This window comes from Passer domesticus, chromosome Z (genome assembly GCF_036417665.1).
Source record: "Passer domesticus isolate bPasDom1 chromosome Z, bPasDom1.hap1, whole genome shotgun sequence".
Classification (NCBI taxonomy): Eukaryota; Metazoa; Chordata; class Aves; order Passeriformes; family Passeridae; genus Passer; species Passer domesticus.
The window spans coordinates 15,303,860-15,330,018 of record NC_087512.1 but is presented as its reverse complement, the minus strand read 5'-3'; the positions used below and the strand labels follow the sequence as shown (position 1 = coordinate 15,330,018).

The 26,159-nt window shown below is 40.3% G+C and overlaps 1 protein-coding gene across 1 annotated transcript in view; it reads right to left on the bottom strand.

Moving 5' to 3' along the window:
• The window catches only part of GHR (growth hormone receptor), a 118,228-nt gene extending 92,069 nt beyond the window's left edge, over nt 1-26,159 (bottom strand). The window contains exon 1 of the mRNA XM_064403181.1: nt 25,933-26,159. The gene's annotated coding sequence lies outside the window, so the exon portion shown is untranslated. The remainder of the gene's footprint in view (nt 1-25,932) is intronic.

Here is a 26,159-nt window from a genome sequence, read left to right as displayed (position 1 = left end):
AGGCTCTCAAAGGTTTAATTAAGACTCTAAGCTACAAAGAAACCAACTGCCAAAGCTAACACCAGCCAGATACCTGCTCTCTGCCATGTTAGGATTGTGAATTATGGCAAAATCCTTTTGTAACACACATGATGAACCAGCCAGGAGTGTAAAAGGTCATTCTTTTCTTTCACTCACTTTTTGGATGAGATTTCTCATCAACTTTAATAAGCTAATTCCACATGACTGACATGCAGCTGCGAAACACTCAGAATATTACAATAAACATTGCTGCACTCCTGTCACTGTGGTATTACACTGAGCAAGAGGGATGCAGAATAAAGTCTTCTTTATGTATCACCTTGAGGAAAAATGATGAATCACACAGGTAAGCAGCTTGGCAGTACTTGTTCTGTAAAATAACTGTAGAGTAAAAACCTGGGTTCACTTGGCACTTTTACTAAGGAATCTGGATGTTTAATAAACCACAGATCTAAGAATTGCAGTGAGGGAAGTTGACAGTTCATACTAATCAGATTCTTTCCTATCCAAGCAAGGGCATAGCATGACATGGCATGGCAACAGTGGCAAACACCAGTCAGTGTTTACACACTGCCCTGCCCAGCTGTGGGTGAAAAATGGTATGAACATTGTGTGTAGGTCCTCTGTTGCTGTTCAAATCCTCTCTTCACAATCAGGTCTGTTTTACCATGGTCCTGACCATGGAGAGACAGCAACCTCTCAGAGGTGTATTTCCCACTTGTTTACGATGTGTTTGGGATTTCATCCAGTAATCTGGTGGCTTGCTCCTGTTAAGCCCAAGTTATATTCGCCTAAAGCATCAAGGGAACAGCCCAGAACACCAAACCTTCCACAACTGTAGCTGCAGAAATATCTTGTAGTAAACATAGGTTTTGCAAACAGTATCACAATTACCTACTCTTAAACGCAGCAACAACTAGAAATCTGCCTTCAATTAAATAAATATAAAGACTCAATAAAAGTTACTGTACTGCTATGAGAAGATACCAACACCCAGGTGAGCAGAACCAGTCTCCTCAAAAACCTCCCTGATGGTGTGAGCATAAGGGTCTGCTGTACTATAAGAATCAAATAGGTACTTCAAACCACCAAATGAGCAAAGAGTGCTCATTTAAAGAGTATTATTGTTGTTGGAAGCATCAAGAGATAGTGATTTGGGTTTAACTGCAGAAGAAAACTGAAACAGTTAGGTTTATACTAGTCAGTAAACATGTTGTGACCAGATCCCTACTCAGCTGAAATTATTACGGAGATATAAAACATAGAAACCTACCTAGCTTTGCTACAGCAGCCTTCAAATGAAGAATAAAGAACTCAAATGAATTTCCCTTATTTTCTCTAGTTCAAATGTATAAATGCTTAAGAATGTTATATGAATGTCAAGTTTAAATAAGCCAAGTCAATATGGGAAAAGAATATTTTCACCTTTTACAAAAAGTTGTGATGGTGATGAGAAGTCTTTGCCTTTCCTTAATAAAAGATGAACAGAGCCCTTACACTTTTACTTCAAGGTCTTTTCCTGCTGTTCTCTATCTATCATATACATATTTTATTCTAAACAGAGAACATCAGGGATTAATGATCTCCATGAAACAGTGTTTAGCAAAAAAATAAGGGTCTGTAGTATTAAAAAGGAGAACAGTTCACAATGGTATGCATTATATGGCTTAGACATAGCTCAAGAGCCTGACAAATAGTAGACAAACATTCTTAGGCTTTTGAAGACAAAGGTTTCATGTCTACAGATTTATCAGTGTTTTCCAGAGTAACACTTGCAATTTTTTGGCTTGTTCAAATCTTGAAGAATCTCATGTGTTTGTTCTTTCTCAAACATGTATTTCAGGTATTTCAAACGCATATGAAAAACGTGCAACAGAGGTACAAATTAGTATCCTGTTTAACATCAGCCACCATTATTTCCAGGTGTATTCTCTTATTCTATTCCCCAAAAAAATCCTGGTATTTCAATGTTATATTCATACAAGTCAGTTTCTTTTATTTATATTCCTCTACATTTAGACCCCTGCTTTGAAAGCTAATTACTTGCCAGCTTCCAGCTTTAGAAAGAAAACACAGAATAATGCAAATGAATTTGCTGTTCAACAGAGCCAAGATAAATTGCTCATTAACTATGGATCAACAGCATGAATACACTCAAAAACTTCTACAACCTATATTTACCTTCTGTGCAACAAAATCTTTTTTACTGAAAGGCAGAGATCTACCATTGTCTGTAGAGACTAGGCTTGTGGCAAACCAAATAGTTCCAACAAGAACTACATGACTTCTTTATTGTTGCTCCACCATCCAAATTATTTATAAGCAAAATTCAGTAGCTGCACCACCTGCACTGAGGCAGAGTGCTCTGTCCTCTCTCTGGACTGCACAGGGGGACAGGTGCTGGCAGCCCTGACAGCATGGGAAGATGGCATTTGCATCAAGTACCAGAGGAGGCATCAAGAGCCACTCAGCTTCCATAGAAGCAGCCTACACACAGTATGAAAGAGTTCTGCATAATATTCCACGGGATTTTGATAGATATGCTGGGAAAAAAAAGGATCAATTTCAGGCATTTTCCCACTCCAAACACATGCCAAATACAGTTCACACTTACTGCAGCCATCTTGTTTTAAGAAGCACCTAGCAATATATATCACAGATTTTGGTTTGGTTTTATTTTTGTATTTAGGTGCTACTTATGCATATTCTAGTAGTAGTGGTAATTGATGCATATACATAAATGCAGTTAGACCTGAAAGCTCACCTTCTGAAACCCTCGACCATTAGAGCCAAGCCTTAATGTTTTTAGTTTGGCTGATGTTCTTTTCAATACAAGGTGGAACTCCACAAGACTCTAGAGGAAGCTGCTCTGTATTTATAAACCTCTGAATCCCATTAACTCCAGGCATTACTAGACACAACTGCCCAGTCACAGAGTGGTGACCATCAAAAGCTGAGGTGATGCACGCACTAGGTATTGTGATTTGAATACTGCACTGACTGCCAAAACCACAGGACAGCACCAAAGCACATACACGCAATTCAAAGTGTCTTGATGTTAAATATGGGGTTCTGGGAAAACAGACCTTGCTAAGAGTAAATTGTAACATTTAGAGATCAATTATGTTATTGAAAGAGATTTCCTAGTGTTTTGATACTACCAGAAACCAATTATACAATGTAATAAGAAAAAGAAAAACCTTGGGTGACGCCTCTTGGTTGGAAAGCCATTAGAAACAGTTTTACGTGATGATGAAATTGAAACTAAAACGCTACTCTGTCCTTTGAAATTAGATCTTCACCAAGCCAAGGCTTTCCTCCTGTTAAAAATCCTTGGTCAATTTGGCCTTAGCATGCAGGACATTCCCTCCTCCCTCACAGGAATTCACCATGGTTGCTGCTTTTTACTTGAAAACATTAGAAGAGTGTCCAGGTCTTCATCACCAAATTGCTGAAACCAAAATGACCTCAATATGGAAAGTCAGAAGAGGAGCAAAAGGACTAGTGTCAGATGTCCTCACTTGGGCTGGCTGTCAAAATAAACACAGGAATGCTCCCAAGCACATTGCTCCTGAAAGAACAATTATCCCTTTCCCACAAAGCCTGGTTATCTCACCATGGTCCTCGGCAGATCCCTGGCTTGGGTCAAGTTTCACAGTTGGAAACAATTCTTAAGCATGTTTTAAGAACAAAACATTCTAATAGTAAAGAGGTGGCCATTCTGCAGGTCCCAGTTCTGGGTATGCTTAAAGTGGCAATCCAGAGCTCCCAGGCAGCCATTCCACCTGCTGGGGACACCCACCCAATCTCAGAGGGATGCTGCAAGGCCATTTTTAAGGGGCCTTGGTACAACACCAGGAACACTACAACCGTGCCTTGTCACATCCTGACCTTAGCCAAAACACCCTTGTGGTTCCCCCAAATTATGTCATCCAAGGAGGCTGTGCTGCAGAAAGGATAGAAGGATGAAAGGAGCTGGTGTTCAGCAAAAGCACCTGTTGGAAGTATTGCTGGCATGGCAGGATGCACAAGACAGTACCAGCTTGCCCTGTTTCGCACCAACAAAATCCTATGGTGCTGTCAGGAGGATACCCCAGTGAACTGATGGACAACTGCCATGTGAAAGAGCCAAAAAAATTTTTTTTAACATCCTGAAAAGAAAGGCAAATATCTCTACTAGTTTTAAATACTGTCAACCACACGAGTTGTCAAGCCACTTTCAGCAGAACAAAGACCAAAACTGTGGAGGTTCATAAGAGGGCATGCTGGGAATAATGGACAACAATACGCAGAATCCAAAATTCTGAGAAAATAAATTTAAATATCCAAACCAAACCAGCCAACCAACCAACAAACCAACCAAAACCCTCCCAAAAAACCCAAAAACTCCAGGCCTTTTGACAGTCTACAATATCCCTAAGCTCAAATCTCTGTTTACCATAATGCTGGATGTTCAAAAGAGCTACAAACCACTTAAAATTTTCCATTGTATTTGAAGTATTTTTTCTGTAAAGGAGGGGATTTTTAACTAACTACATTTATCATTAGTACAAATATATTATACACCAATATGTTAGGCTGTAATAACAGCTGGGAAATAAATACTTAATAATGGTTATTATTTGTACAGAGTAATGGCAAAATAAAAGTGTGTTGTAAATTTGTTCTGCTGGTTTTATGACTAAATATGTCAGAACAAGACACCTATACTGTATTGATGTTTAATTATTAGTGGTCTGGCTGCATCTTGAACTATTTTATTGCACTCCTTGAACCTTAGAACATTTACAACTGCATCATCTCTCCACTGGTTGGAGTATTCACTTGTAAAGTACCCACTGAGCTGTAAACTATGAACCCAATGTCCATTTCAGATCCAGGACTAACAGATTATACCAACTGGCTTGATAAACTTGTAACAAAACTTCAGGGTGCAACTGCTCAGCCAAAATACATGTGAGATGCACAGAGTGAATAAGGGCATAAATTTGTCTCCAAGCACAAAGCCTTAAAGGGACACATCAAAATCAGAACTCAGTTCTCCACAACATGCTACTTAAGTTTAAGTCACCCCAACTAAAATACACAGCTAGATTTTAGCTATTTTTCTAATTTTATCTAGTGTATTTATCTTCCTTGTTGGTATAAAACTGTGACATACATACTAAAAATTAATCTAAAATGCAGTGAAAAGCTGAGAGCAAAAACCACACAGCAATAAAGAGAGAAGACTAATTATTTATTAATTAAACCTCTACTAAAAATCAACAATTAATTCTTTTTCATGCATTCTTTTATTGACTACTATTTTTCAGGTCATTTGAAGCAAATCCTACCTCCCACTAGGCATTTCTACAACAGTTAGTGCACATCATAAAAAATTATAACTAAATCACTTTTGAAGTAAAAATACATAAAGGCAAAACAAGTACAGCTATCCCTTCATAAACTGATCACTTTGCAACCATTAAGTAATTCAGCACTAAGAATTTAACTACTGAAATGTACACAAAGGGAGATAGAGAAAACATGATGTGAATGTCACTATTGGATGAACCATGCCAAGCATTATCCATTCTCTGATAATGGCAATCAAATCAAAATCTGTAAGGAAGCACTAAAGGTGGGAAGGATGAAAGCACAGCTTCACCAGATGAAGGCACAACTCCCATCCCTTTTGTAGACAGCAGCAGAGCTGGCCATAATCTGTACCATGGGGCAAGGGTTCAAAACTTGATGTCTGTACAATGTGTGCAAATATAAAGCAACAGAAACCCCGAGGACAGGAAGGAGAATGCCATCTCAGCCTTGTGACTAAACCTCACTTTCTGCACAGGTAAATAAATAATAATTAGTTTATAAAAACCTCATGATACAGAGAGTGGGCAAATTCTATATCTTTATTTTGGGGTGGCCTTTCATGAACTGGACAGAAAATTACATTTATTCAATATCCACTCCTGAGATCATAATCAAAACCACAACATGCTTTACAAATAAAAAGGCAGACAAGGATTTTGAGACTTTAATATCACTAACTCAATCAAGTAAGAAAAATAATTATCAGAAAACTGAGACCAAATTAATGTCTGGGGTCTTTTGATGTTTTTTTTTTCTTTGTTTTTTTAAACTAAACTGATTGCAGCAATCAATAAATAAGTTTCAAAGAGCTCTTTCAGTAAAGAGCAGGCCTAGCCAGCAGGTATTACATTAACAGTCATTATCAATTAGGGCTCACTGGGCACAGACATTATTTACAAAGCAAGAGTTCTGAGAATCCACTCATGTGCTAAAAGAACTTCTGTACTGCTACAGAGTGATGTTAGCAAAGCTAAGTGCTGCTTCATTAAGTGCAGTACACACACTTCTTAATGGAGAGCAACTTTAATTCTCAGGAGGAGTCCATCTTTACCATCTAGTGTGGGATAAACACATTCATGTTAGGAATTTCAGGAACAAGGGAAAACATTGTCCATTTCTTTTTTTTTCCCTTAGAAAAAGGTATCATAAGTAAACTAGACATTCTTCAGAGCCACTAAACTCTTTCAGCCTTTAGCAGGCGTAAACATAGAAATGGAAGGTTAAAAATGACAAAATGTTTCACCTTCTGAGAGCTATCTCCTCAATTCCATTCAGGCAGACATTGATCACTCCAGTTTATAATGGAAATAGCCACACAACGGAAAAAAAAGAGGACAAGTATTCTGATGACTCATTTTGTTATTTCTCAATAAATCCTTCTCCTCCCTTCTCTAAATGCCTCTTCCAGTAGATACAAACATCAGAAACACATTTATTAAGTCATATGTACTTTTGAAAAGGCTGCTCTTTTGATATTTTGATGATTACAAATCATGCAAGTTACACAAACACAGAAATATCACTGTAGCTGCGTTTGACTTGAAGACACAAAGGGAATGTATTAGCTAATGATGCTGATGGTCAGCACAGCAACAAAACAAACCTCTGTTCTGGGTAATCAAGATTTGAAGAATTTAGATTTGGGTGCAACAGTATGAGCCATAGATGACATGGAGAAACAGCAACATTCACTGCAAGAGGAGAAGGCTCTGGAATGCTTTTAGTATTTGCACTCAAAACAAAACAAATATACAAATGAATATATCAGTTTATTTTTTATAGGAAAACATCTTAAGTAATACAATTAAAATGAGTTTTTAAATCCTCCAATGCAATCAATAAACATAATTGCCCCTCCTTTTAATTAAAGGCCACTTGTCACCACCCTGAAGTAACAAATAAATTGCAAAGGGCAAAACAGTTTAGTGTTCATTTATCTCCCAATGACAAGTGGCATTAAGTGTCATTGAGATGGTTTAACTGTTGCTTAAAGAAAAAGTACCAAGAAGAGAGGGCAGGATGTGTCTTCATTTTTAAAAGCAGCTTAATGGTGAAACACGCTGAAATTCCTGCACTTGGTAAAGTTTGGGTAACATCATATTAACTGGGAGAACACTCTCCTGAGATAACAATTTAACTACATGAAGTCCAGTAACCAAACATAACTGATGGTTATTTTAACATGGAAAGTAAATTTTTTATATTTTTAAACAAGTATGGCTCAGTGTTATACACTACTTTTACTCCTATGCCTTCCTTGCACTTGAAAAATTTTGTCCAACATTTCCATGATAAAATGCACCTTGTTACTCCCCCTCAACACTGCCCAGACATGAAAAGAGCCCTTTTCACAGAGATGCATGTGTTCTCACTGCACCAGTGACTTCTACACTGGCTCATGCTTAGAAATTGTATTACAGAATCGGGACCTAAGTTGTGTCCACCTTGAGAAAGCAACTAATACACAGTACATATATTTGTGCATCAGTTTTCTCACAGATTTAGAATAAGATGTAGAAAAATATGCTCTTTCTATTCTCTTTATTTTACATAGCTGAAAAATTCATATGCCAAAGATGGTGAATGGGATTGCATTAAGAAGTTACTTGACTTGCCTAGCTTACCACAGGCATTCAATGTTCAAGATGCTGGCTTAAAGTTGTGCTTAAAAATGAGTTTTCTCATTTCTTCTGGGGCATCAGCCTTTAGGATTCACATTTGCAAAATCAGTGTAGGCAACACTGAAGGCTGTAAAATTTCATTAAAAGCAAGAGAAAGGCATATCGCACCTCTTTGAAAATTGAATGCTTTTAGGCATTTTATAACACTATGTGTAAGATCAGATCTCAAGCAAGGTGCTAAATGGACATGGAGGTAAATAGGGAGCAAACCAAAAAGAATGAAACTTGTTACATGTATTCATCTCTTTTCAGCCCCCAACCCCCTCCAAACATGACAGTATCAATAAATAAACAGGACTAATGAGAAGAGAGGCTACAGCCCTCCATAAGGCATTTAACATCACTGACTGTCACAATATTCAAGTAGACAGTGCCCTTTTAAAAAAATACTCTTTATTCCAGTCCATTGTCTTTAGCAGAAGATCATATCTATAATCTCTCAAAAAGCCACCAGCCTCCCTCAAGTAGTTGAGCATAAATGGTAACACTGTACACAAAAACACTCTTCCCTCCTGCCTGGTTTGCAAATTTTTATTTAAATATAAATAGCATTAACTTTCTCCATGTGATTAATTTAGAAGGTTAAAAGGTTCACAGGAATATACAGTACTCATTTAAGTGGCCCAAGGTGAACAGTAATTATATCTGAGCTGTCATAGTGGAAATGGAATGCAAAGTGATTAATGATGTACAAGGGAAAAAACATTATTCCTCACTACGGAACAGCCCCATCTTCAAAGCCTTGGTAAACCAGTCCTTACAACCCAGCACAGCCTTTTGTCCTTCTTAACCCCTAAATTCGTGAAAGTAACAATTAAAAGATAAAATAATCCAGCATCTGGATTAAGATGAAGAAACAGGCTGCTAAATGGGAGCTCACCTTTTGATACATGTGCAGTCATGGTCAGCCTCAAAGGCAAAAAGAAGCTGGGATGTGGAAGAGGAGGCGATAGGCTGGAGAACAAGGGGGGCAATCTGTGCCCAAGATGAGTGGATGAAAGTCAGTAGGTGACCCCTGGCAAGTCTTACCTGCGGCAGCCTCTCCCAGATACCAGCCCTTCCTACTTGCCCAACAGTAAGAACTCTCAGCTAAACATCACACCCATGTGCTACCAGCACATCTCCATCTCTAGGTATCACCCCATCCATTCATTGTCTCTGGTAATGTGAATATTCCCATCCATGGTGCTAAAACATCAGTAACATGGAGAATGTCCACTATGCATCCCACCAAGTGCTTTGACAGCAAGAGAGAACAATTACCCTCAGCACAATTTGGAAATTGTGCTCATATTACGTTTTCCAGGAATAAACCATCTGACAGAATAAACAAGAAAATGTGTAAAGGGATCATACGGAATTTTTAAGGCAAAACTATTCTGTGTGAGAGCAACAGCCCTATGTACCCAAAAATCAACAACCAGATTCCAAGTATTTTGGAATATGAACTCAGTATTTCTTTTGTTATCAAAGTTTACAAACCTGAGTTGATGCCAAAGAGAAAGGGAACATTCTAATTTTGCAATAGACCTCAGGGAGAGTGAAAGTCTTCATGAGGGCTCTCCCTGTAGCTGAAGACAAGCAGACTGCCAGCTTAGGAGCTGTATTTGCAAAGTTTTGTAAGCAGCAGTTAGGATCCAAAGGGAAGCTGTACTGTCAGATGCTTAGCCTGGCTACTGCAGTTACCACCTTAGTCCATGAAGAAAGGAGAGCCAAGACCTTTACACACCAAAAACCAAACAGGACTTTGGCGTTGGCTCTGACAAAGCGCAGCAGGGCGTCAATGTCATGCTAATACAGCATGGCACTTGTCCCAGATCCACAGCAAATCCTGTCATGCCCACACCTAACTTGGAAATAAAGATGGATGTTTTGTGTTTCACTAAAGCAATTTTCAGCCTGAAGTTTCCTCTACACACATTTTTTTGGGGCAGCATCTGAAGGGAAAAAAAAAGAAAAAAACTACACAGAAAAAAAACCAAACAAAAACCTGATCACATCTAGGGACTTCTCATGATTCAATACACTTTTCTCATTGCTGTATTACAAGACTTAATGTGTCATATTGTACCACTGACCAATGTAATGTAAACAGTTACAGGTTAGGCAGAAGTTTTGCAAGGAGAAGAGAGGAAAAAAACCAAACCAGTGGAAATCAAAAGGGAAAAAAAGTTGATGAGAAAATGCCATTGTCTCACAGGCACCTGGAATTCTGTAGCGCATTAATGGGAGCAGCACATGTTAGAGGGCTTCTCCTTTCCAATACTGCTGCCAAGTGAAAGACTCTGCCAAAGAGGGCAATGAAGATAATACGTTCAGAAAACCTGATCTGTGGAGAAAGCTTTAGAGAGTGACGGTTTGTTTACAGAGGAGATACAAGACTTGTGAGGGAGCAAGGAAAAGGGAGGCGAGCTCACAGCACTGCAGCCTGGAAACCATGCTCTTGGTGGTGGAGCAGTCCTTTTCCAGCTAGGTAATAAAGAAAAGCAAAATGACCCTGTAGCAGACCCTGGGGAGCTCACTCAAAGGTGCTGAGGGGCTCTGCTGACCCATCCACACAAGAGCAGACAGCTTCCTACGCATGCTGCACACTCTCCAAAGGACAGAGGTGCGTCCACTCACCAGAGAGAGCACCAGAGGTGCCCACCATGGCAGCGGCACCAGCGTTATGTCTACCACAATCCTTGCCCAAGAGTAGTATCTTGCATAATCAATACCTTGCATCAGTAAGTAATCATTTAACAAAATTATTTTTCAAGGCATTTCAGTATCTTCATGAACACCGTAAAAATACTTACTTCTCTATTAAAAAAAAAAAACCAAACTGACAGCAGTTACCCTGGCAGCAAAAAACAGTTTAGTAACAGACCCTTCTGGTGACATGAAAAAAATTCAGTTGGCCTCATTCATATTGATGCATAATTCTATAGGAAGACTGAAATTTTTATCTCTAGCAAATTTTCAAAATATCATTTTATGCAATACAAAATATTTTTTGTATTTGTATGAAAGAACTTGAAATTATTTGAACTTATTTGGACTTATTTGAAATTACTTTTGTTTAGCTGGTTTTGAACTCATTAAAATAATTCTTCAGATTGAATAAGTTTTTATTTTAAATGTGTTTATCCAGTCCAGCATTTATGAGTTATACAGTCATAACTACTTCTGAGAGATGAAACTATTACTCTAATTCAACCCAAAAAATTGGAACTGGGTCAACTTCTTGAAAACTTTTGTTTTTCCAGAAAAATGACTATTTATTTCATCCAGCCAGAGACAAGCTTATAGTGAAAAGTTTATGCACATCATTGCACAGAAGAGACTCATTATCTTCATTCTAAGTTAAAGATTCCAGGATTCCTGTGCTGTCATATTTCATCAGGCTATATTCAAAATTCCTTTAAAACCTCAGATTTCAGGAAAATATTTTCCTGCAGCTATTTTAGCAAGGTACAAAGAAGCAACTAATACTGGGAATCATTAGATTAAGAATACAGTCTACAGAAGCACAAGTATTCACCATGCAGTACAGCCACAGATGACTATATTTGTTTTGTTCAGCACCATAAATTATCCTGTTATTCCTGAATGCAGACAGTTCTCCAGGGCAGGTATCTTCATATTTGTTTAGCACAGCTGGCTGAATTGCAAACTATGGTTGTGGCACTGTATAAGTAATAAATTATTGTCACCCAAGGCAAGAGTATTTGCTCCTGTTTATCACAGCAGGCAGCACATTACCAGTAAAATTCAGGAGATACCACTGAAAAGCAGGATCCAAACTGCACTGGTGGCCTTGTACTTCTCATAGTCTGCTGAGCTTTACAGAAGGCAAATAACAATGCAGGTATCTGGTGGAGACACCTAATACTACATCGTGTGAGTACTCTTCAGCAACTTTAACTAACTTTTGAGACCACCCACACAGACAAGCTACCATTAGGTCACATTTCCCATGTGCTGGCTGGTACACAGGGCTGGCAAAAAGCAGCTTTGTGCATGGCCAAAACCAACTTTGCTGTGGGCTGCTCCCTGAAGGATTTGACTAGCCCTTCTTGGTGATGAGGCAGGCTCCTGCCACAGGCTCCTGTCTCTCCTGGAACCAGGCAGCTGTGGGACAAGTTGCATCAGCCCAGTGACAACAGCTCCCACTTAGGGGTGCAGCTCATGCAGCCTACACTGCAGCTCCCATGGCAGAGAGATGAGAGTCACTCCAAATAATCAGTCTGGGCTCAAATTTGCAGCCATAGCCTTTGAATGTAATTTCATGTCTGAATCTATTACAAGCAGCCTGTGTATTGACACACACCCCACAAAGCTGCATGACTCTTCATTTCAGTGAGTCTGAAGATTTACATTCTGTATGAGGAACAACAGCTATTTTAGGAGATAACAGGCTTCCGATACTCCAGCACATTTCTAGAGTAGTCAAGCTGTCAAGTGACTGTCAAGAAAGTTAAAGAAGCAAAATAAATGCCAGCTGGGAAACTCTTTTCTTCATTGGTGCAGTTTCTATTTAACACTAGCCTCAGGTGAGTTATTGTAGCTCACTTGGTAGCCTGCCTGAAGGGTCTGTACACATTTACGAATTTGTGCATATAATATCTGATATGCAATCTCAGTGTTTTCCTTCAGTAAAACACGACACAGTATTCAGAATACCTACAGGGCAAAATCACATACTTACATTCCTTGAAAATATGCTTGATGATTCATTTCCAGTTATGAAATGTGAGTCTTACTTTTTCAAGACAAAATGCTTACTGATAATAAGAGACAAAGCAAGTTACTCTTTCAAAAAGGAAGAAGTTATTATGTCTACACACTTCCTTCTCCCAATAGTTTTCTACTTCACAGAATGACAGAATGGTTTGGGCTGCAAGGAACCTTAAAGGTCATCCAGTTCCAACCCCACTGCCACAGGCAGGGATGCCTTTCACTACATCAGGTTTCTCAAAGCCCTATCCAACCCAGTCTGAATATCTTCAGAGATGGGGTATCCACCATCTCTCTGGGCAACTTATCTCAGTGCCTCACCACCTTCACAATAACTAATTTCTTCCAAATATCTAACCAAAACCCATTATCTTTCATTTTAAAGATATTCTCCTCCCTCGCCCTATCTCTGCCTGCCCTTGTAAAAAGTCCCTCTCTGGCTTTCTTGTAGAAGTCTCTCTTTCTTTCTCTCTCTCTTCTTTTTTTTTTTTTTTTTTGCTAGCCCAGCTTAAAAAAATAATCAAATGCATTTTCCTGTCTACAAAACACCCAGGAACATGCCAGAAAGTAATTAGGAATGACAAGCATATAATGACATACAAGCTGCAAGTATTCAGTTTTCAGTCTGGAAAATAAAACACTTAGCGGATATGGAATGCTTTTGCTCCAGCTCTTTTATGCATAGCTGGCATGACTGATCTGAAAAATAAGAGAACATGTGCCAGTCTACTTTTCAGGCAGAGTTCAAACAACAGTGAAATTTAAACAGAGGGGAAAAAAATCAGACTAACCATACCAGGTGACTGAATTAACTTTGCAGAGCAACAATGAGTGTATCCGAGGGGCTGCAGTAAGTCTCCACAAATAGACTGGTTTGTACTTGAAGCATGTCAGATTCCTATTTTTTGCTAAAGAGCAAGTTTTTAACCATTCTGAGCCTGGTGAAAAAGTGCTTGTTTCCTGCAGGTAAGTCATCATGTGGCAGAGACAAGAGTTACAAACTAAGATTCTCTTAAAGGATATCAACTAGTGAAGCTTTAGTTTTTCTGGATTTATGAAACTAACTTCTAAATACGTTTCACAGCCCAATGTGAATTTTCTGAAACTATGCTGAATTTTGAGCAAATGCTTAGAGATCTAGTACAGTATGGAAAACTTGAAAATAAGAAGATTTGCTAATGAGCAACAGGACGGACTGACACCTTGAGCAGAAACTTTTTGTTAAATCTCAACAGAAGCAGAGCTCCTCAGGCTCTGCTTGCTGATGAACAATGGAGAAAAGTTTTATGATGGAAAAAAAGTTTTCTTTTTTGTTGTGCAACTTAGCAGCAATAGGTTATCAAAGACATATCTGTCCCAAATAATGCTGGCACTGTATTTCAACTACTTGGCAAAATAGCTGTGCAGCATATTATTGTCCTGTGCCTCATAGGACAGGCTTGCTGCCAGCTGTGTCATACAATAATCAACAAACCAGAAAGGATGACAGATTTCTCCCAGCAGCACCTAACCCTGAAGCAATCAAATATACTTAGTGAGTATAGTGTTGGATTTTCACTTTATTAACAAATTATGCAAAGGGGTTTGATCAGCAGATAACTTCATACTCAGACGGGAATCTTTAATTCATGCAAACCTTTCAGCTCATGCTACTGCCAAAAAGAACAGCTGGAAGAGGAATAGTCTGTTTGTAGGCTCTCTGGACTCTTGGGTTGGATACACTATCCATGAAACACAATCAACACCAGGCTTATTACTACTTCCAAGTAGTTTTTGCATAAAAACTAAAAGCACAATACATTCAAAGCTGCACCAAAACACACAAGTATTCCCTTCTTCCAAGAGGAAGGAAAAAAAAAAAGCATGAGGTTCTGCTATGGTTTGGAAAGCAGTGCCATGAGCAGAGGTTTTGAAGGCTCACATCTGGCTGAGGTCTTTCTGAACTCACTGCAGAGCCTCCCATGCAGTCATGGACAGGGTTATGGCTCCATTCCTAGCCACAAACTCCGTATCGCTTCCAGGAGCTACTGCTTGAGAAATACAGACCAAATCTTTCACTCTGATCCCACAGTCTGTGCTCCAGTCCCTTTTTCACAGCTACACTGAAATCCCAAATAGAAGCTGCTGTGTGCAGTCCCACAGCTAACAGGATAAAGGTGAGAAATACTTCCTCATAAATAGAACTTCTACCTGCTGGTGTGTTATTCAAACTGTAGAACAGTTCACAGAGTATTAATAATCCCCTAAAACAACTGGACTGATAATTGGCTTTGAGCAATTTCAGAAAAATAATTCCCACCACAGTAGTTGCTGTTCTTTCTCATTCAGCATGAGCAACTGGCAACAAGTGATTTCACTGAGTAATCTTGGCAAAACTTTGAAACATTGTTTTGAATTTCCTTTACAACTTCTCAATGCCCAACTGTACTAATAGCTGAAGAGAAGCTACTCTTGTGGGTCCTCCTGACCCCACAATAAATATATCTAGTGGTCCACATGACTCTTTTTTACCATTTCAACATTTGCTTAAATTGTTAACAATTAAATGACCATGCTCTACACAGCAATTTGCTGGTAATCAAGGCAAGAGCAGCCAGTACCTAACACCCATGAATACATCTTTTGAGCCAAATGATATCAAGAAGTACCAACACTACATAAAATACACCTAAAATCTGTAAACTTATCAGCAGATTGTTCCCCAGAGCCTTATGTAATTTCTCAGAAAGGAGTTACAATGACAGTTTTGAAAGCATCATTTCTCACCAATCCCACACACCACGAGTCTGCAAAGAAAAAGTCAAAGGAATATAAGCATTTGTTTTGACTTTTTCAAATGACAAAACAATATAATGAATGGCATTAGTTCTTTCCTGTACTAACTGACAAAACAAAGACAAAGAAAGGAATAGTAAGAGCAGTAGGGATCAAAAGTCAATGCAAAACGCCAGAGCTGCCGATAAGCAACTATTTATAATGTACAACACACAAAAGGTCAGTGCTGTTGAGGCAGAAGTACGTCCCCACCATCCTTGAGTTACATTTTTAGAATTATTTGATGTCTCAGTCACTTCATTGGTCCCAGAAAATTTATACAAGGTATAGATATTAGCCTGTTAAATGTCCCTTTGGTACTCCTTCTTGTCATTTTTCTAATGCCCAAATTCCTCCAGTACTGTTTGTGTGACTACAGCACCAGCACAAGTGAATGACTACCAGTCACTTGTGTATGAACTGCACCAGTGGAGCAAAACATAGACTGACATTCCTCTTTCTGCAGAAAATGCCTCATTTCTGTCCAGTAATTGCCTTAATGAATACAGTTGTTTGTTCAGCCTTCCTGCTCTTCTCTATTAGCAAGTTTCCACCTCCAGTGACGCCATACTTCTACTGGCTTCTGCAGGTCTGCCTCCCTCTCAGGGATGGACACACAACCCACAGGCTAATTCATCATCTGCTTCTCTGGTATTAGAGATCACTGACTGCTGAGTTTGAACACATTAGCCCAAACTCAGAGAGACTCCAATTTCTGCTCAGCAGAAGCAAAGGGAGAGGGGATGGCAGCTGTGTTCGCAGGCTGCTGGATGCTCAGCTGAAGCCACAGCTGCCATCTCTGCCTGAGCACATCCAGCACTTTTCCCAAGCTGGTTTCAGCCTGTGCTGTCTGAAAGGCTACACAAGACACAGCCTGTAAACAAGCACACTCCTTCTGACCAGGTATTTTAATAACATTTTGTAAGAGTACCTATCTGTATTCTTAGGATAGGGAGTGATCAGAGCATCTGAAAAATACCAATCTACTAGGATATGAAGCAACAATGAAAAGTCCCAAGAAGAGAAAGCTGTATGACCTTCAGGCCATGAAGCCACAGATGAGCCTGCTGCTCTGTGGTACTGCTCAATTTTAATGGGAATCAATGTACTTCTCTCATTTTCAAGATATTTGGTCAGGGCAGGTGTCTGAGATGTAGAAGGTGGAAAGGATAATTCTTCTTTTGCCCAGAAAGCCACAGTTCTGCTTCTTATAAATGGGGCTGTATATACGAACAGTTCACACAAATAGTTGCAGCCTTTTGCAATCACTGGCAGGAACCTTTTAGAAGTTTAAAAACTCCCAACAAAAAGTAACTAGTGAGAGATAGCTCTTCTATTTCATCCCTAACAACAAATGGTGCCAGTCCCTTTTTATTGACAGCTTACATTTTGTTTTCACAGTCCAGCATTAGTAAGTAAAACACAAACTGCAATAAAACAAACAGTATGTTTGTTTATATACTCATATAAAATGAGTAGGTGAATGACATCATCTATTTGATGCAAAAATACCATCTTTCTGTTCCCTCTATTTTTACATGCTGTTGCACTGACAGGCTGCTAAAAAATACTGCAACTAGTATGCCATTTGGAAAACATAACAATGCAAGCCACTGACAAAATCGGTCCGACACTAACAAAAATATTTCTACTCCTAGCATAGTTCAATCCATGAAACACTATAATATTTACAATAATAACATTTTTTGATAATTTCAAATCAGTATGAAAATACACTTCTAGGTGCAATTCAAATTACATTAGAATTTTTTAATCATCTTGAGGAAGCTGGGGTTTTTTTACTGTGTTTTAGTCCAGCCACCTCAAACATCCTTAAACAAATCATTACTCTTGGTCTTAAAACATGTTCTTTTGATTACTGGTCACCTAATGTTCAGTTACATGTTCACATAAATGTCCACTAAAGACCGTGGAACTTTCTGACAGCCATTAGTTCCCCAGCTTTCATGTCCTGGTCTTCCTACTTGCACATATTCAATTTTGTTTCACAAATTATCCAGAATCCGTATACAGCCCCTGGCTCTTGATCCTTCAACCTCTTCTCTTTTTCTGTGTGATTTAGTAAAGTGAAACACTAAACACATTCTAACACTGTGAAAAACTTCTTCCCTGCTCTAATTGAAGATCTCCTGTGATTAACTTGGATCCCAGTTTCCTTGGGATTGAAATAACATTCAAACAAAAGGCCAAAATTATTTTTTAAAATCTGCAACTCCCACCTCAGCAAAGAAAACAGGAGCATGACTATAGAAGGTTCTACATGAAGATTCCCATTATTACCATTCAATGTCAATGTGAACAACTAGTCAGGAGGAGTCTCTCTTCCTAATTCCTACGTTTTTTTCCTTTCAACAGATGGATTTTTTTATTCACACTGGCTCCACAAAGCTCTGTTGTGCTTTTATAGAGAGAGCTCTTCACCCGCAGTAGTAGAACAGGAGAGGAAAAGAGACCTGCAATGATTTTTACAATATACCTCATAACCTTAATAAAAGATTAACTTTTTATATTTGAAAAAAAACAAAGCAATAGAACAGGCTACAACAAACACACGGGCACACAGTAAACAACATTACTTTTCACATTGTGGTATTAAGTATTCATCTATGCCACTAGCTGGATCAAAGGTACAAGGGCCAATCATATTGTTTAATTCCCTTGTTGCTAGATACAGGTCCTGTACCAATATACACCATAAGCCTGAAAAATCATAGATCATAGAAATATTATGGGTTGGAATGCACTGTAATGATTATTTAGCCCCAGTCTCCCCTGTCATGCTCAGGGACACCTCGCACTTGACCAGGCTGCTCAAGGCTTTGTCCAACCTTTCCTTAAACACTGCCAAAGCTGAGGCATCCACAGCTTCCCTGGGCAACCTTTTTCACCACACTTAGTCAAGAATATATTCCTCATATCTAACCTAAATTTCCCCTCTTTCAGTGTGTACCCTTTTCTCCTTGCCTGTCTCTACAGTTCCTGATAGAGTCCCTCTCCATCTTCCCTGTAGCCCTCCTTCAGATGTTGGCAGGTTGCCCTGAGGTCTCCACACAACCTCCTCTTCTCCAGGATGAACAGCCCCAGCTTTCTGAGTCTGTCTTTTTAGGGGAGAAGCTCTGGCCATCTTACCAGCTTTGTGGCTTCCTCTGGACTTGCTCCAGCAGTTCCATGTCCCTCTTAAACTGGGGACACCAGGGCTGGACACAGTGATCCTGGTGGGGTTTCACAAGAGGAGAATAGAAGGAAGAATCCCCTCCCTTGATCTGCTAGCCATATTCCTTTCAATGCAGCCCGGGATTCCCGTGGTTTTCTGGCCTGGCAGCACTCACTGGGGGCTCATGGTGAGTTTTTCATCAGCCATCACCCCCAAGTCCCTCCCCACAGGGCTGCTCTCGATCACTTCTCTGCCCAGCCTGTGGGTGTGTCTGGGATTGTCCCAAGGCAGGTGTAGGACCTTGCACTTGGCCTTGCTGAGCTCCCTAAGGTTTGCATGGTCCCACCTCTCAAGCCTGTCCAGGTCCCTGTGGATGCCATCCCTTCCCTCCCCTGTGCCCACTGCCTCACCCAGCTCAGTGTCATCAGCAAACTGCTGAGACTGCCCTCGGTCCCACTGTCCATGTCACTGACAAAGGTATGGAACAGTGTCAGCCCCAGGACCGACCCTGAGGGACACCATTCATCACTGGCCTCCGTGTGGATAATGCACTGTTGATCACAAACGTGAGTGTGGCCAGCCAGCCAGCTCTTTATCCACCAAGTGGGTGATCCATCAATCCACATCTCTCTAATTTACAGACAAGGATGGCCTGCAGGACAGTGTCAAACTGCATAAGCCCATGTAGACAATATCAATTACTCTGCCCCTGTCCAGCAGACCTGTACTTCCATCACAGAAGGTCACCAAATTTGTCAGGCAAGACTTCCCCTTTGCATAAAGCCATTCTAGATTTACAATGATGTATAAAGTAAATATCCTTGTTCCTCTTGCTTTGATATAAGTTAGGCAGACCCCTCACACCACTTAAAGAGGTGCCATGCTTCCTTACTGTCAGTACCAGCCCCTCTGTGGTCAGCTAGAGCCCTGAGAACCATCAAACTGAATGCACTGCAGTCAACCCACTTGTGTGTGCCTTATGGTGGATGAAATTACATGTCACAGAAAAAACCTGGATGTAGTACAACCAAAGAAATTAATTTTCTCAAAGCTATCCATTATTTGAAGGAAATTAGCTGTTCAAACAAAATACTTACCTAAGAACCAGAGGCACAGGCTTCTTTGCAACAGTGACTTATTTTTCTGACATGTTTTCTCAACTGATATGGCCATCCTAATTAAAGCACCTCAGAGCTGGAAGATACCAGAGCTCATCACACACACAGTTCCACAAAAATAGCCTTTCTCACAGGGAAGTGGAGGGCTGTTTCTCCCCCTCTGAGGCTGCAGTCCCTCCGTGCTGTACACGCTGTCCTGCAGCAGCAGAACTGGCTGGTGTACAGCCGGCCAGCAGTGACCGTATCACGTAACAAGCACCTCTCCTGTGCAGTGCTCATTAGCAACACCCAGCACGAGCAGACCCAGAGGCACACTGCCGCTCTCCAAAGGTCAGAAATCACAGCTGAAAAGTGTAAAGCACTGTCTCACACACTCCTTCTGATCCTACTGCAAAAACATTGCAGCTGTAAGATAAGCTCATTCACACATGCTGGACCAGTAGGCTGGCACTATTTGGAACAAGCACCAGCCTGTAATGTTTCAGCTGCATATGTTGCACTTATATGTGTGCCTCAGCCAAAACCTGGAAACAGACTGTAGAAAAAGAGCAGGATTTCCTACTGCACCCTGCAAATCATTCCTTCAGGTGGCTCAACGCATACCGTTTTAAACCAGCCAGGACTCAACCTACAAGACCAAAGCCTCAGCATAAGCACAGATCACCAGGCTAGATCCATGTGTCCTATGAAAGAGATGGCCTGGTAGAGTCCTGACCATGTTGTATTCTACTCTGTTTACTTAACATCTGACTTAGTCCTTAGAGCTACTCTTGTCTGACTGCAAACTGTCACAGTCATTACGAAAGCTATGGTTTTCTTAGAGGTTTCTTTTTAAGTAAAAGTTCCACACTGCTCCCCTGATATACTGTAACAGGCTCAGACATAAAATGCAATCAAAACGCAAAGACACAGCAGCTTTTAATTGTTCTTTTCTCAGTCCTTGCATCAGATCTTGCTTATTCTTGGCAGAACAGGTAAAGTTTGGTCCCAAACCAAACCACAACCAGTCTTCTTCAACCCATGCAAAGCAAGGGACAAGAACCACCATCTAGAAGGAATCCTGGTTTGTTTTCATTCATTTTTTATAGCATCACATAAAGCCATTAGCAATGCTGCAAACCATCAAACACCGAACAGTTAAAGCTGTTCTGGATGAAAACAGTAAACAAGGCATTGCTAAGAACAATTAAATAGTAGGCTTATAACACGGCTCTTGAGCAAACACAGTTTAATAAGCATTCCATAAAAAAATTTAAACAATATCTTCAGTCATACAACGAACGAGAGCCCAACTCATTCTCTAGGTACCACTAATATCACACATGTGTGAAAAAGGCAGGCAAAAAAAAAAAAGAAACATGAAACATAGCAGAAATCAGACTCCTTGCTGCAGCTGGGAAACAGGTATGGAAGGCAGAAACTGCCTGCATGCTTATTTAACTGAGACAGCTGGAATAAAATGTGATGGTTCCTTCAGCCTGTTTCTTGTGTGCTACAAGCTCTACTTAATGGTCAGACTATCCCCAAACTCCAACAGGCACAAAGGGAGTTGTTTGGCTATACCAATAAGGTTGTAGAGATACATTGTGTATGGATTAAAACCCAAAACTTTTGCATATTGGTCAGGCACAGAGGTATCTGTTCACAGGATGAACACAAGTACAATTTCTAAAAATCACTGACTTACCCTAGAGATTTACCACAATACGGAGTTTTCTCTTGAGGCAGTAAAAACTCAAATTCTATTTAAATGCTTGAATGCTGTAACATTATAGTTGTTATTAATAGCCTCTTTCCAACTTTCCCTCTGAGCTGCTGTCTGTTAACCAGTGACTTTTTTGTATAAAATTACTGTTTTGCATCCAAAAGAATCTTTCATGTTTGGACTGACCAATTACAGAGAGTTTGAAGACCATAATGGATTTGTGACAGCATTAATCAGCTTTTGAAGTTCTAAATATTATCTCCATCTCTGTTAATGTCCTATTTAAATGCAACTGATTATTAGTTTCTTATTAAGTGATCAGAGACAGCAATCTGCTGCCTTAATGAGCACAAAGCTAGTAAATCATCTTTGCTTTGCACATTTTGAGTTCAGTTTCACACACTTTGATGCCATCCTCAGCAGTCACTCCGTGCCTGATGCAGAGGCCAAGCAGGTCTAGCGCTGTAATGCACTAATGCTCTGAGTCTCACTAAATGGCTACAGAAAAGGAGAAACGGGGAAGTGTAAATCATTCCACACCAACAGAATGGGTGCTGTGTTTATTCTCTTAATGCAGAGAGGTTAAAATTTTCTGCTACATTTACCAGAGTTTCATAACCTCTCAACAGCAGTCACTGTGCAGAGGTTTTTGTCTCTCCAGCTTTCTTCATGCAGCTGTATCACCTTCCCCTAAACGACCACGATCCCACACACTGGATCCCTTCCACAAAATCCAACCACTGGCATGGGCATAGCACGACAAAAGACTATGTTACAGACTGTGTCACTACAAACAGGAGTACTTTTGTAACTCTAATTTATAAAGCTGAATATGATTTAGTAGGTATGGGTGTTGGCATGGCAGTCTGGATCTCTTGGCAAGTCACAAGATAAACATAAATGGTTTAAATTAGCATGGTAAATATGAATAGCATGGCAGATGGAGTTTTAAAACTCAGAAACTATTGATTTGTCATGTAGTCCTTCAGCTACTGAGTATATGGCAACAGAGTGCGGCAATATTACAACTGAAAAGTTACTTTAACCCAACTGTCTGTGCACGTGCATCCACCACCAACTGTGTTTTCCAGCAGTTATTCCATCAGTAAGAGTGATTTTCATTCTCTTTTATCCTCACAACATTGTACATCTGAAATGCCCAGCAAACAGCAAGGCACATTATATTGGTCAAGTGAGACATTAAGTTCCACCCTGTTGCAGGCCATACTGCTACTGTAAAGTATTTCTGAATTTTATACTAACTTATTAATAATGAAGAAAATAACTAATTTTAGTGATTAAGGTATTTTTCATAGACTACGTGCTTTCTAAAGATCAATAAAATATCTGTTTAAATTTATTTTCAATTCATAATCTGCAGTGCACATGATATGGACAACATTCATCTCTGTCAGAAAACAGCCTTTTACAATTTTCTGGGAAAAATTGTTTCTCATACACTGAAAACCAAGCTCTTTGGTAAGAGGACACTTGTTCCATCTCTCATGAACTAAAATAATGTGTAAACAAACACCCACCTCATACAAAGATTTAAACTAGGATTCATATACGGTAAAAGAAGATTTCCCTAGTGATAAACAGTTTGAGCACAAAGTGTTCCTTCAAGTCCTGACATAAATCTGTTCCTGCCAAGCTAGTATCTCATTGCATCAGCCTTTCGCCTTCACCACACCGAAGCAGCAGCCCTACTGCCTCTCTCCCTGTTTTCCTCATAATGCCCTCTCCCCAGAATTACTAACTCAGCTCCACTGGGCCAAAGAATTGTCTTTCCATCCCACAAACATTTGGTAACAAGAGAAGAAAAACCTTTTATTTAAAAGAAATCTGATTCTCTAGCTAACCTATCACTGAAGGACCCCCATGCGGGCTGAGTAGACTCATTATTACTGCTGGTAGCCTTGCCCTTTCCTACAACATCAGCTTTACCCCCACTTCTTGGTATTCCTGTAATTTTTATTAATTTGTAATGCTTTTGAAATGTTTTGGTATGTACCTTAAGATTGCAAGATCTTCAACTGAGCTGAATGCAAGCAAGTGCTTTCACGTCTGATAAAGCACTTATTTTTCAATAAGAGAAAAAAAAATCAAAGCATTTCTGCCTACTTTGATTCCTCAATAACAAATATTTGCAGCTTCTATTTTATTAGTGGAAATCTGGTATTTCAAATAAGATACATGATGCTATATTTATTCCATTCAATGCTCCTTTCAGTGGCGCAAGATAAAACACAATTTCTGCAGCAAAAGTTTCATTTAACAGGAGCAAGGCCTAGCTCTAGTTAATATAAGCACTTAGACATGTACATACAGTCAAGCAAAAGAGACCATGCAAGTGGAAGTTATGGTCTAAAACTATATACTAATACTTCCTTAGTCTCCAGTTCATGAAAAGGAATGGTACCAATCTGTAAACGGGAGATTTGCCTTCAGAGGTTTTGATCATTCTTTACTGGAAGAGGGCACAAAAGATCATATACAGTGCTACATGTTACTTCAGTTTGTAAAGATGTCTAGAACTGAGCTCTGCAGATTTCTCCAACACAGCCAGTGTGGCACAAACACCCATGCACTCTCTGGGAGCGGTGCTGTGGACTGCCTCTACAGGGCCCTTGATTTTTACACTTGAACAGTGCTACACTGTGCTGTGCAAATACATCAAGACCAGGAGAGAAAACAGCCCATGGTAATGAAAACAATGATTGACCATATTCAGAGAATTTAAAAATATTTGGTGGGTGTCTATAACTTTTCTGTACATTAGTGTTAAGTTTCAGCAGTTACAGTCATATATTTGATAAAAGTACCACTACCACTTACTGGCAATGTTAGAAATTACTCCTCAGAAGGATTGCAAGCTGTCTTGTCAATCCTTTGTAGTTATTAGAACATACTAACATCATGAATTAACAAGGCAAGTAGTAATGTAGCAATTCTAGTAATGCGAGACTGAGATGTGATGGAGATGAAAGACATCACATTCCTATTCAAACAGCTCAAGCTGTCTGAATAAATTTCAGTATTACTTACATTTATCACTCAGAGAGCCACAAGACATCTCAATTGCAATGTACTTCAATCTCAATATTTAAAATAGCATCTTTTAAATAAGCACCAGCATTTCAATGTATCTTACTAAAACTCCTTAAATTGATTCTATGGCCAACTGCATTTTCATTGCTGATGCGAGCAACCAAGTCTAAGCTATAGTCAAAAGTCTTTTGGATTTAAGCTAAAAAGATCTTGACAACTAACTTCAATTTTTCGTATCAGTAAATACTTGCTTTAAGCATTAATAAAACAGGATCCAACTCAAGTGGTGGGTTACAGTTTTTTAATTGCTTCATTCTTACTTCTGACATAATCATGACCAGAAAGGTGGACTAGGTGTGAGTCTTCTGTAGCTGCTACACAAAAAGAAAAGTTAAGCTGTGACTGAACACCCTAAAGTTAATAATACACTATACTCTAAACAAAATATACTGTACTGAAAACATGAGTAACTAGTTCACATCAACTAGCTCACTTGAGCTCCAGCATTAGCCCTGTGAGAGTTTGCAACAAGTTTTACTGAAGACGTTACTATGATAAAACTCTAGTTACTCCTATGCTATATAGCCCCTTTGTTTGCATACCTCTGCTCAGAACGTTTGCAGTATTTATTTTTCAAAACATTGTCTATTTTTTATCCCATGCAATACTTACAACACGCAACACAATAAGAAACAAAATTATGGACAAATGGCATTAAAAAAAAAAAAAAAAAAAAAAAAGGTCGGAACTGCAGGGATTGTATAAACTGGAATAAATCATACAGAAGAAAAATTCTGATTAGGTCTATTACAGCGGAGAAGATTGTGACGCTGGCAGCTAAACGACCATTCTTGATCTGCTTTTAAAATCCAAGTCCACACAGAAAAGAGGGTTTCTCTGAAGAAAACTGTTTCTCCAGACCTCCGAGGCTAGGCTCTTCCCGGCACCCCATCCATCACCCACAGCATGGGACGTGCCAGGAATTCTCGCCCCCCGCCCGCCGTCCCAGCCCCGGCCAGAGCTGACGCCGCGGTCCCGGCCCGGCTCCGGCGCCGCACTGCCCACAGCAGCGGGACGCGGGCGGCCCCGCTGCTGGAGCGGCTGCGACACCGGCCGGGACCCTGGGGCAAGCTCGCAGATCCCCCGCCACTCCCGGGCGAGGGGAGGTGAAGCCGGACAGGAGCGCGACCCCGGCCCGTCGCCCCCGGGGGCGGGGAAGCCGCTGCGCGGCCGCGCCGGGCGGGAGGCGGGCGGCGGGAGCGGCGCGGAGCCTCGCCCGGTACTCACCGACTCGCTCGGAAACTTCCCCCAAGTTTCGGCGGCGCGGCGGGCGGCAGCGGACGTGCCCCCCCCCGGCGGGCGCCGGCACCATGGGAGCGCCTCAGCGAGCGGCCGCCGCGGCCGGCCCCAACTTCTGGGGAGGCTGCGACCGTCATAAAACGCGAGCGAGAGCGGCGGGGCGGCGGGCTGAGCCCGCACTCCTCCCGCGGGGCGGGGCGGGGCAGGCGGAGAGC